General features: G+C 36.7%; 1 protein-coding gene across 2 annotated transcripts in view; it reads right to left on the minus strand.

Annotated features, from left to right (window-relative positions):
- The window catches only part of SYT1 (synaptotagmin 1), a 543,751-nt gene extending 542,755 nt beyond the window's left edge, over positions 1–996 (minus strand). The window contains exon 1 of one of the 2 annotated variants that reach the window (XM_032854709.1): positions 676–996. The gene's annotated coding sequence lies outside the window, so the exon portion shown is untranslated. The remainder of the gene's footprint in view (positions 1–675) is intronic. The other variant, XM_032854708.1, reaches the window with a different exon arrangement.
- Positions 997–12,651: the final 11,655 nt, after the last annotated feature.

Consider the following 12,651-nt stretch of genomic DNA (forward strand, 5'->3'; position numbering starts at 1 on the left):
AGTGGGTTATTTTTGTTTCATTTGAAGGAATCAAGTAAGAGGCACAGCCTCATGCAAGGAGGAGATCAAGTCAAACTTGGTGCTTCCCCTCTCTGACAGCCTGGGCTGGATGGCTTGTCTACTCCCTTTATTCAGTTTAAATGCTTTCTGTACTCTAATTTTCGCAGAGGTTGCATCTACCTCGGTCCCCCTCCCCCGCCCCCTGGGGAGGGGGCAGAAAGAAATCTTTCTCTTTTCTCCATCACCCCCACCCCCTCCTTTCCTCTGAGAAAAGGCAATCCTCTCCAGGATGAGAAAGAAACCCTGTGCCGCCTTAGGATGGGAGGAGGGTGAAGACGCGAGAGAGACTGAGCGAGGGGCGGGGGAGGTGAGAGATTGAGATTGGGGGTGGGGGTCGGAGAAGAAAGAATGAGAAGGAAAGAGGGAGCAAGAAGATGGGGGATGCCCAACAGCAACTCCACGCTCTAAATAAATCACAGGCACTGTGCAAAGTGCTTTTCCAGGAGATGAACATGTGGCTCATTATGTTTCTCACAATAGGCCACTCGGGGCTTCCTCCCCAGGTTGCAGCCTCCCACCACCAAAACCCAAGTGTACCGAGAGTAAAATGTTGCGGAGGGATTCAAGCTAATGGGCACCTCCGAGGTGGCCACGCTGCCAGTCTCGCTGTCTTACCTGGAGCGAGGACCAGAAGGTGGTGCCGGTCTCCGTCCCCACTGCTCTCCCCGCGTGGACCTGTGCAAGACACACACGTCCTCTTGCTGCCTCTGCTCTTGGAGGGGCAGCCTGCAACACAAAAGGGGTGTGTGGGTGTGGGTGTGTGGGAGGTTTTTCAGGGCCACCAGCTGGTCCCAGCTGGCCACCCCCACCCTACACACACCCCTTGGGGCGCTGAGCCCCGGTCTCAGTTGAGCACCACCCTGGGGGGCTGGCCCGGGGTGCAGCCTCAAGTTGCCGCTGCTAAGTGCTGCTGCCGCCGCCGCCGCCGCTGCAGAAGGAGGAGGTGGAAAGACACCGAGGGCAGTACTCGGTCTAGAGCATCCCCACACTGCAGCTTCTCCAGGAATCCCTCCAGTGAGGAGGCGGCCGCCCATCATCTCCCAGCCCCGAGCGCCTGATTGGTTCCACCTCGGGTACGCTGCTCCAAGGAGCCAATCCGGGCGCACTAATCATAGGTGGATCCGCTCAGCCAACATCGCCCATCCCAGTTCTGTTAGTGTCTCTCCATCCCCACAGCGGACAGGGACCAGAAGAGGGAGATTTGGGAGGGCTGGGGGAGGGGGCGAACTAAGAGGGGTACAGATCCCAAGGAGACGGAATCAAGGGCATCTGATAAACCCTTTGGGTAAACGCGGGGATGCCCTACAACCTGTTCAGCAAGCCATTTGTACAAGAGAAGGAGACAGCATAATACAAAGCTTTTTCACCCTTTCTTTCTTTCTCCTCTCTCTCTCTCTCTCTCTTTTTTTAACTTTCAATCAAAACCTGCTCTGATACTGAGCATGCCCAGACTGCAACAGCACCCTAGGAGTTCCGATGTGTGTGGGTTCCCAGGCTGTGGGTTTTTGAAAAGGTGGGAGCGGAAGGAGAGGCAGAAGTTTGTCTTTGGCCATTTGACCCAGCAGAGTTGTGAAAGCGGAGCAAGGCGGGCATGCGAACGGATTCTGCACGAGCGTCCTCAAACTGAGACACAGGGAGGGGATCCTCTGGGCTATCAGAGGCTAATCATAGTATTCTGTCAGGGTCCTGGGGTGGAAGTGGTGGGCGGAATGATCTAAGTCTTGCTAGATGGATGCCTGGAGACTTTTCGGGAAGGGTGCTGTGGACCAGCAATGCTGGAGATCTGTCCCATAGGTGGGGCCGGGGAGCGCGACTCCACCCAGCAGCGGCGGGCTGCCTGGCGGTGGAGAGTGCTCTGGGAGTTTCCCCCGAAGCCACCACTAAGTTTGCAGACTTGGGCCAAGTGCGACCCCGTTGGGGTCGCAGTTTCTGTCAGTCCCCTCCCCCATCTCTCCACCCTTCGCCAGCACAGTGACGACTAAGGCACGGGTTCCCCCCCTCCTCTTTTTCCCCTGAACGATTCTGCTCGGAAGTAAGCAGCTTTTCCCTGTGAGAGTGGGGCTGACCTGATTGTCTCTAAGCTCTAGGGCAATTTATAGCTTGGTAATACCATACCGAGAGATATTAGACTGGGAGGTTCAGCGAGTGGGGGAAGGGACAGCCAGCTAGGTGAGGGGCGGGGCAGAACCTAGCTTCAGGTAGGAGTTAAGTCCATTTTCTGCTCCACAGGTGAAAGGCTTCCAAAATGCGGGAAGTACTTCCCTTTCTCACTCACTGACCTTGTTTTATGGCCTTTGAACCTCTGATTCGTTTTATTTAGAAATCCTAGCAGTTTGTCTAAACTTGATCAATAGCTATAAAGGAGAACTCTCCTAATTGGGCTCTCTATTTTACTGACAAAATTATCATGGCATCTCAGGTAAGGAAATAAATAGCTATCTCAATTCCCCAAACCCATCCACTTTGAACTGGAGTTTCATTAACATTAGTTTGCAAAGGTAACTATAGCAAGAATTCAATTAACAGTAACACATTTCTTGAAGTTTTAATTAAATCTCTCCTATTTATGTAATGTTTAACATTAAGGCCCTTATTCTAAGTGTAGGTTAAGAGGAGACAACCTCTCTATAAACTAATCCCTTTAATGACATACTTGTATATCTTGCAAAATTGTAATTTTATATGAATATTTATCTTCCATTTTCTAAAATATTTCTCAAATCTTACTTTAGAATAGTTTCATAGTTGGGGAATTGAAGTAATAGATGTGAATTTAAAATCAATTTTAAATATTTGATGGGAAAAAAAGGAGGAGGGGGAGGAGGAAAAAGACAAGAATAATCAATTACCTTTTTAATGTATGTTTTCCAATAAATGTCTTTGTATGAGAGGATCATTATAATATCCACTTGAAAGAAATAATTATTCTAAAAATACTCCCAGCACAATGTCTAGATCCCACTTATTATAAACTACATGATTCAAATAGCTGCATCCAACAGCTGCATGTAGAAGCAAGTAAACTAGCTTTAGAAGAAATTAGTAAGTAGAATAAGAATCCAGTTTAGTTATCTGTGTTCCAGGCTTTGGTCCTATCAATATTGTTGTCAATTTCTCTTCCTGTCTACCACCTACCTTATATCATACCCAACAAACATTCTCTCTCAGTGGTTAGAATCCTGGATAATTTAAATGGAATTAGATGTTTGTATCCCAAAGTTCCTTGAAGGAGACCACCGGCTAATAAGAAATGGGTTTTACTTGGATACTGAGATTAAATTTACAATCAATACTATTTCTGTTCACAAATATTAAGAAGACTACTTACATACTGGATGTCGATGTATTCTAGCTTTTGCAAGACAAAGATTTTTATTCTCTCTTCTACTCATATGTTCTCCTCAAGCTCGGGGAATGGGTTGAGGACCTCTACCTGGTGCTACTAGGTTGACGTCTCTGTTGACATCACTTCTTTGCCCTTTATAGAAGACTTATACCCATTAAATGAAGGTCAGGTCATTTGTCCTTTTCTCTCTTTTCTCATTTCATTTCTCAGACACTGTTTAATCTAGACTCCATGTTACTGACATTTAATTTATCCCTTCATTGTATGGGATTTTTAAAATATTAGTTGCTATTTTAAAAGTATTTTCATCTGTTTTGCTTAATGTTTTCTTCTCTGTTCTTTACTTTAAAAAAGTATTATAGTTTGGGGCACCTGGGGGGCTCAGTCATTAAGCATCTGCCTTCTGCTCAGGGCATGATCCTGGGGTCCTGGGATGGAGCCCCACATGGGGCTCCCTGCTTGACAGGAAGCCTGCTTCTCCCTCTTTCACTCCCCCTGCTTGTGTTCCCTCTCTCGCTGCATCTCTGTCAAATAAATGAATAAAATTAAAAAAAAATACTATTATTCATTTTTTCTTTAAATTTTGTGTTCTGATTAAGATCTCATTTCATCATTTTCTTTATTCATTTTCAATGGATTCATTTATTTACAACTTTAATGTTCCCTTTGCCATCTATTTTAGGCTACTGAATCAGAATAGAAACTAAATTGGATTGGGGCACTGAGGAGAAAAGTGTGTCTTATGGCAAGTGTGGGAATTAGAGACTTTAGAAACTAGAAATTCATTAAGTGTAAACCTAGCTAAGGCTTTCTGTAGACCACAGAAATGATACATAAGAGAGGTACCAAGAAAATGCTCCATGTTGGTGTAAAGACTTGTATATCCTTGTAGATCAGTGGTACTACAGAGTTCCATTCAATCAAGATTGCCACATGTCATTAAACATTATACCTTTAATAACCACATTAACTGGTAAAACCCATTTGTATCATTTTTGATTGTGAAAAAATGAAAAAATAATAAACTTTTCTAAATTTTGTCCAATGTTTGTATAGACTTATAGCTATTTTTTAATTGTATATATACTTTCTGCCATTGCCTTTCAAGATACAGATATTCTTTTTTCTTGTTTCTTTCCAAGACAGAGAATTGAATAAATGTTTATTTTCTGGGGCAAGAATTTGGATAGACTTCCAACTTCACCACTAATTATCTGTATGATCTTGAAAATGTACAAAGCCCTCTTCAAGACTCAATTTTCTCATCTATAACAGATACATAAAGATTCAAACTATATCCTTAACTTTTCTTGTAAGGTTAAAGTAATGCATATAAAGTAGTAATTCCAATCACTTATCAAGAACTTGAAGATATTAGCCATTATTATTTTATCTTTATTGTCACTGCTACTACTGCTACGTTTTCAGATTCCTAATTTCTAGATTTGATTTCCTCCCTCGTCCAGGCTATTTAAGCCAATAGTGAGGTGTTCACTCTTCATCTGTGAACACTGAAGTTAGAGGAAAATTAAATTCATGTTATAAGAATGTGTTTATACATAAAATATCAATAATTATCTCTCTGGCATGTTAGTCTTAAACTTTAATATTTTAGGAAATGAATACTTTTATTTTTAGGGAATGTGCTCTTAAGTACTATTTTTTAATTAAAATTTAGTTTATACTATGTTTTAAGAATTAAGAAAAAAATTAATTCTAGTGCTAAAAAGCTCATGAACACTCTGTTTTTGTTTTCTAGCAAATAAGTGGAGCCATCCCCTTGTTTTAATGACACTTAAAGGCGGAGGAGATATCCATTCTGGTTTCCCTTCCACTCCTTTTTCTCAAGATCATTTGGCCTGGCAGTACTGCTAATAATTTTATAGCTAACTCGTAGGCAAAAAACATCAGGACTCTCTGTATCAAAATTAGATAAAGAGAAATTAACCACATGGATTTTTAAACTGGACACACACAATGTTGAATAAAGAAAATCCAGAATTGTACGAGGGGGAAAAAATGAATACAGATGGGAGTCAGTTCTCTGGGACAGAGAGTAAGAACCCCCTAACTGAACTATAATACTTCACAATTTCCAAAGAAAAGAAAATAAAGAGCTAGCAATATTCGATGTGGCTTTACAAAAGTCTTTTCTTAAAGTTATGACTAAGAAAATATTGGAAATGAAAAGGAGGACAGTGACTCAAAAAGTAATATACCGTGTCAGACTATTGAGGTTAGCAAGGAAAATATTATTTAGGTGAATCTATCTCAAGGGCAAAATAAAAGTAATTTGAGCTAATGTTAGCTAAAGGTCTTAGAAAGAAAACAAGTGATATTTTTTTCAAATACTCTATTATATAAGGAATATACTGCGGTGAAAACAAGTTTGTTAAAAGAGCAAGAACAACATTAAAATTATATTAATACCCTTTGAAATCAGAGGAAGGATTTCGATTAAATGAACATACAGAAAATTATATTCCAACTGTTTCATTCATTTTATGTAAAAAAAGTTTGTCCAGAGAGATAAAATCACTTACTTAAAGACATGGAAATAGTTATTCGTGATTGGATTCATACAGGGGCATAAGAAAGAAAAAAATCTTGTCATTTGTACTATTATTCTAGTATAAAATTTTTAACATGGAAAGAAGCAAGAATCTCAACAACTTTAAGCCTGCTTAAAAAGTTTCTTAGATCTTAATTTTATATAAAGAATACCAAGAAGAGATACACTTACTGAAAATCAATCAATAAAAATTTGTGAATCAATTGTTTGGTACATATATGTATATATTATATATATATATGTACACATACAATACATATGTACATACACACATATATATTTTAAATGTAAATACTGTCCATTCACAAAATCTAATATAATCTATTATACCTCAAAGTTTAGTAATAATAATCCCATATTGAGTGTTCCTAGTAATATTATTACTAAAGGAAAAAATCAGTCCTATCTCAGAATATTACAAAGATATTTTCAAAAATCAGCATATCTTATGGTAATACTTTGTTTTTCTGTAGTATTTTTATCCATATCATTTTAATCTCATAGCCATCTAATGTCATTCTATTGTTTCCACTAACAAAGGATGATGAGGGTCAGAATGTTTAAAAGGTCTGCTAATTACAGAGCAATTAAGGGTAACAGGGAGTATAACTTGGTTCTACTGATGCTATATCCATTTCTTTACCCATTCTCTCTCTGTATTGACTGCATTTGCAGTGGGAGAGCATACACTGATGCCAGGCAAATCTAGAATGGAGTACTCCTACAACTAGGTTCAGGGTGTACCAGTAAGCAAATTTGGAATGATATTTGGAGTAATTAGGCAAAGGTAGCTATTTCAATTCAATGATCAGAAAGGGTTTCCCCAAGAGATCAAAAACTTATAGTGGTATTAGATTAAACTAAAAATTTAATATTTGTGGTGTTGAGCAGATAGAGAACAGATTCTGTGCATGTCCAACAGACCAGAAGATCGTGGAACTGATTTGGAGGAGGTCAATGAGAAATTCAGAAACCAGGTAACAATAGGCCAATAAAGGACAGTACAGGAAATTAACTTTGCTGTGCTGCCTATTCCTAAGGCTGTGGATTAGATATTTGCTGTTAAGAGAGGGACTGTAGTAAAAACTGAAGTATATACAACTGAGATTTCCATGATTTGATTTCTTAAATGGTGTGTCTACAGTATGCAACTGTCTTAGGTCTTTTATCAAAGTAAGGTTGAACGTTTTGGCATGCCTAATGTAAACATTCATGCAAAAAGAATTAAGAACTTCGTACCATCTATTCAATGATTACTGCTTACAGTTGTGATATTCTTTTCAAAATACCTCGCTTTTTCTGCTTAAGTATGGGTTTCTCCATAATCCATATGTTTATACTTTCATTTAAAATGATAAATTTTCAGGGCCCCTGGGTGGCTCAGTGGGTTAAACCTCTACCTTCAGCTCAGGTCACGGTCCCAGGGTCCTGGGATCAAGCCCCACATCGGGCTCTCTGCTCAGCGGGGAGCCTGCTTCCCCCTTTTCTATTTTCCTGCCTCTCTGCCTACTTGTGATCTCTCTGTAAAATAAATAAATAAAATCTTTAAAAAAAAAGATGAATTTTCAAAAAAAATGAGCTGGATTTTTTGTCTAATCTCAATTAGAATAGATGTGCATAAACTCAAACTGAACATGCAGAATTTTTTTATACTTTAAATTTTATGGCATTTTATCTGTTTGCAAACTACATATTGAACAGTGCTAAAATAAAAAAATGATTAAGCAATCTACATTGTTGATATCCCCAGAAGTTGACATTTAATTTTAAATATAAAATAAATTGTTTATTGTTCAATTATCGTGTTTTTCCTTAAATAATTAACTTAAATAACTATTTCTTTATATACTACCTCAAGCCTTTTTCAGGAAACCCATCATAAGGTAGAAATTTATTTTATATCTTCCTTTATTAAAAATATTTCTTCTGAATGTCTTACAATATTTTTTATTGTTTATTTGCTCTTTGCAAAGTTGTTAGAGGTTTAAGTTGTTTATCCTTTATAATTATAAGCTTAAGGTTTAACAGGAATTTAACACATGAAGCTTATGGGACGTTGTTGCCTGTTTGCTTATTTCTTTAGGTCTGTACCCAACAGTCTGGTTATGGGCCTGTGAGTGTTACTTGGGTGGAAAAAAAACCTAAACATGGGATAAAAAGATTCAGGGACAAACTAGAAACTGAGGATATTTCTGTTACACATCTGTCAGATTCTGACTGATACCACATCTGAACATATGAACCTTTGTGAAAAACAGCTACAGCTTTACTTCTGTCTTCCATATGTCACACAAGTACCTCTGGACAAATTCTATTTTGACATCATACATAGAAGCTTCCAGAAAACAGTTTGTACCTGGACACATTGACAGAAGACTATGTGAGAGATATATATGAACTAAACAATATGTAATTTGCAAATTATGTTTCTATACGCCAACAGTCTTAGAATAAATGAATTTACCAAGTTTTCTACCTAAATGGCCAATATACAAAAATAAATTTTTATATATAAGAAACAAATAGTTAGAAGTGACATTTAAGGGGCCCCTGGGTGGCTCAGTCAGTTAAGTATCTGCCTTATGCTCAGGTCATGATCTCCAGGGTCCTGAGATGGAGACCCTGCATCAGACTCCCTCTGGAAAGTCTGCTTCTCCCTCTCCCTCTGCCCCTCCCCCAACCGCACCATCACTGTGCTATCTCAACTAAATAAATAAAATCTTAAAAAAAAAAAAAGAGAGACATTTAGTGAGTGCTGTGAAGTGTGTAAACCTGATGACTCACAGACCTGTACCCCGGGGCAAATAATACATTATATGTTAATAAAAATAATTAATAAGAAGGAAAGATTTAATATGATGCCATTTATAATAACATCAAGAGCTATTAAATACCTAAAAATAAATCTAAAAAAATGGGTATAATCTTTATATTAAATATTGTACATTGCTGAGGAAAATTGAATGAAACCTAAATAAATGGAAATGGAAATACATATTCTTGTATTGGAGGAATAAATCTTGTTAGGGTGTCAATTTGTCCCATATAGATTTACAGATACAATTCAATGCCAATTTTAATATAAATTGGCAAGCTAATTAAAAATTTATACACAACTCTAACGTTTTTAGATTTTCTATGAAATTATCAAAGAAGTTCAAAAGAGTTGAAAGTCCTATACTACTCAATATGAAACTACTATAAAGTTTCATATTCATAATATTCATCTTACTGATACAAGAACAGTTTAATAGAACTGAAAGTAGAGTCCAGAAACACTCATATATAGAGAGAGAAAATCACCTAATTTGTAACAAAAACATATCATTAATTCAGTAGGGGAAGGATTTATTTTCTACAAATGATCCTAAACCAAATGGATTCTTATCTAATTGGATAAATGGAAATAGATCACAGACCTAAATGTGAAAGGAAAAACAGTAAAACTTCTGGAATAAAGTATAGGAAAATATCTTCATGAGCTTGAGATAAAGAATTCTTTTCTTTTCTTTTATTTCTTTGTCAGGGGGTTGAGGGGGGTGGGGAACATCAGGCAGAGGGAGAAGCAGGCTCCCTGCTGAGCAGAGAACCAGATGCAGGACTCAATCCCAGCATTTTAGGATCATAACTTGAGCTGAAGGCAGACACTTAACCGACTGAGCCACCCAGGTGTCCCAAGATAAAGAATTCTTAAATGGAATACAGAAAATGCTAATCAGTAATGGAAGGATTGACAAAAATGACTTCATTAAATTACAAACTTCTGATCATGAAAAGACATCATTAAAAGAGAGAAAAGGCAGAACACAAATTAAGAGAAGTCATTTATAATCCATATATCTGAGAAAAGGACTTAAATCCAGAAAAACAGAGTTTCTAGCATCTCAGGACAAACTAATACTTGTTAAAGGAAAATAACGAAGAATTAAACTTCATCAATATTAAAAATTTCTTTTAAAGTTACAATAAATTGAATAAGCAAGCCACATATTGTGAAAAAAAATAGTCACAAATATATACCTGATTTGTGTCTAGGATATATTAACAATTCTTACAACCCTACAATAAAAAGACAGCTAACAACTTAAAAATGGGACAGAGTTTAACAGATACTTCACATAAGAAAAATGTCTAATAAGTACATGAAAATTACTTAAATCATTAGTGATGATAAAACTGCAAATTAAAACCTCATGAAATGTCCCCATAAAACCTCCCCAAAAAGAAAAGTACAAGAGAAGTTTACTTTAATGGTTAATTTTACCAAACTTTTACCAAATAATTAACTCAAATCCTTCCTTAACTTTAGGTTACACTTTCTTCACATATTTTGTGAGGTTAGTCTCATAAAAAGCCAGACATCACAAGAAAACTGAGCAATATCTTTTCTGAACAAAAATACAAAAATCCTGGACAATATACTAACAGACTGAATCTGGTAGCCTACTTACAGGATTATACACCATGACCAAGTGGAATTTATTCTAGGAATGCAAAAGTAGTCGAATATATAAAAGTCAATATAACATGCCCCATTAGTAAAGAAAGACAAAAAGCAACAAAAACAAACAAAAAATATGATCACCTCAAATGATTCAGAAACAAAACAAAACAAAAATTTCACAAAATCCAGCACCATTTCATGATGATAAGATTCAATAAACTAGAACTGGTTAAGATTCAATAAACTAGAACTAGATAAGATTCAATAAACTAGAACTAGATAAGATTCAATAAACTGAAAGGAACTTTCTCAACAAGATAAAGGTTATTTATAAGTAACCCACATCTAACATAATTAGCAAAGGTGAAAAACTGAAGCTTTTCCCTTACAATCAGGAAAAAGACACTTTTGCACTTCAAAATTGTATTAGAATTTATAGCCTGTACATTTAGGCAAGAAAGATAAATAAAAGGCATCTAAATTGTAACAGAAGTAAGATCACCTTTATTCTTGGATGACAGTATCTTATATATGTAAAACCTTAAAAATCCACAAATGCAACTATTGGAGTAATGAACAAATTGGAAAAAAGTTGCAGAATACAACACCAACACACAAATATTATTTACATTTCTATATATTATCAATAAACAATCCAAAAAATAGAATTTAGAAAAGAATTCCATTTATAATAACATTAAAAGAATAAAATTCTTAGGAGTAATTTTAACAAAGTATAAAACTTGTACACCAAAACCCACAAAACACTGATGAAATAAATCTTAAAAGACTTAAATAAATGGAAAGATGTCTCATGTTCATGGACTGGAAGACTTCATTTTGTTAAAATGGCAGTATACCTCTAAGCAATCTACCTTATCAATGAAATCGCTATTAAAGTCCAATGGCCATTTTGCAGAAATGAAAATCTGATCCTAAAATTAATATGGGATTTCAAGATCCTCTGGGTGGCCAAAACAATATCAAAAAAGGAAAACAAAAAAGGGGGACTCACATCTCCTGTTTGTAAAACTAACTACAAATGTACAGTAATTAAACAAGTATGGCACTGACATAAGGATAAACATATTAACCAATGAAATAGACTTGAAAGTACAGAAATCAAGCATCTATGGCCAACTGATTTTTGACAAATGTGCCAAGACCATTTATGAGGGGAAAGAACAGTCTTTTCAATAAATGGTACTGAGACAACTGTATAGCAATGTACAAAAGAATAGATTTGTACCCTTACCTCACACCATACTTAAAAATTAACTCAAAATGGATCAAAGGCCTAAAGTTAAGAGCTAAAACTATGAAAATAAAACAGGAAAACCATGACCTGGGATATGACAACGATTTCTTAGTTATGACACAAAGAATATGACTAACACAAGGTGACAGACAAATGAAACTTTATCAAAACTTAAAGCTTTTGTACAAAGGACACTAGAGAGCCAAAGACAACTCACAAATTTGTAGAAAATATTTGCAAATCATGTGTGATCAGGGTGTTTAGTACTAAGAATACATAAATACTTAAAGAAAATGTACAACCCAACAACAGAAAGACAAACAACCCTATTAAAAAATGGGCAAGAGAATTCAATGAACATTTTTCCAAAGAAGTTACAAAAATTGCCAAAAGCACATACAAAGTGCTGTATATCATTTGTTATTAGGAAGTTAAAATACAAACCACCATGACATACCACTGCACCCAATAAGATAGCTATAATAATAAAAAAGAAATTAAAATAATTGTTGCTAAGGATATATAGGAATTTTTAAAAAATATTTTATTTATTTATTTGACAGAGATCACAAGTAGGCAGAGAGGCAGGCAGAGAGAGAGAGGGGAGGGAAGAAGGCTCCCCACTGAACAGAGAGCCCCATGTGGGGCTTGATCCCAGGACCCTGGGATCATGACCTGAGCTGAAGGCAGAGGCTTTAACCCACTGAGCCACCCAAGCACCCCAAGATGTATAGAAATTTTCACCTTCACACAATGCTGGTAGGGATATCAAATAGTTCAGCTGCTATGGAAAAGAGTTTGGCAGTTTCTCAATAAGTAAAACACAGAGTCATCATATGATCCAGACATTCCACCCCTAGATACACACTCAGAATAGTTGAATGCAGATATTCAAACAAAAATGTGTATATAAATATTCATAGCAGCACTATTCCCAATGGCCAAAGTGTGGATACAACTACGTATCTATC

This window comes from Lontra canadensis, unplaced genomic scaffold (assembly GCF_010015895.1).
Source record: "Lontra canadensis isolate GAN:19392208 unplaced genomic scaffold, GSC_riverotter_1.0 scaffold9, whole genome shotgun sequence".
Taxonomy (NCBI): Eukaryota; Metazoa; Chordata; class Mammalia; order Carnivora; family Mustelidae; genus Lontra; species Lontra canadensis.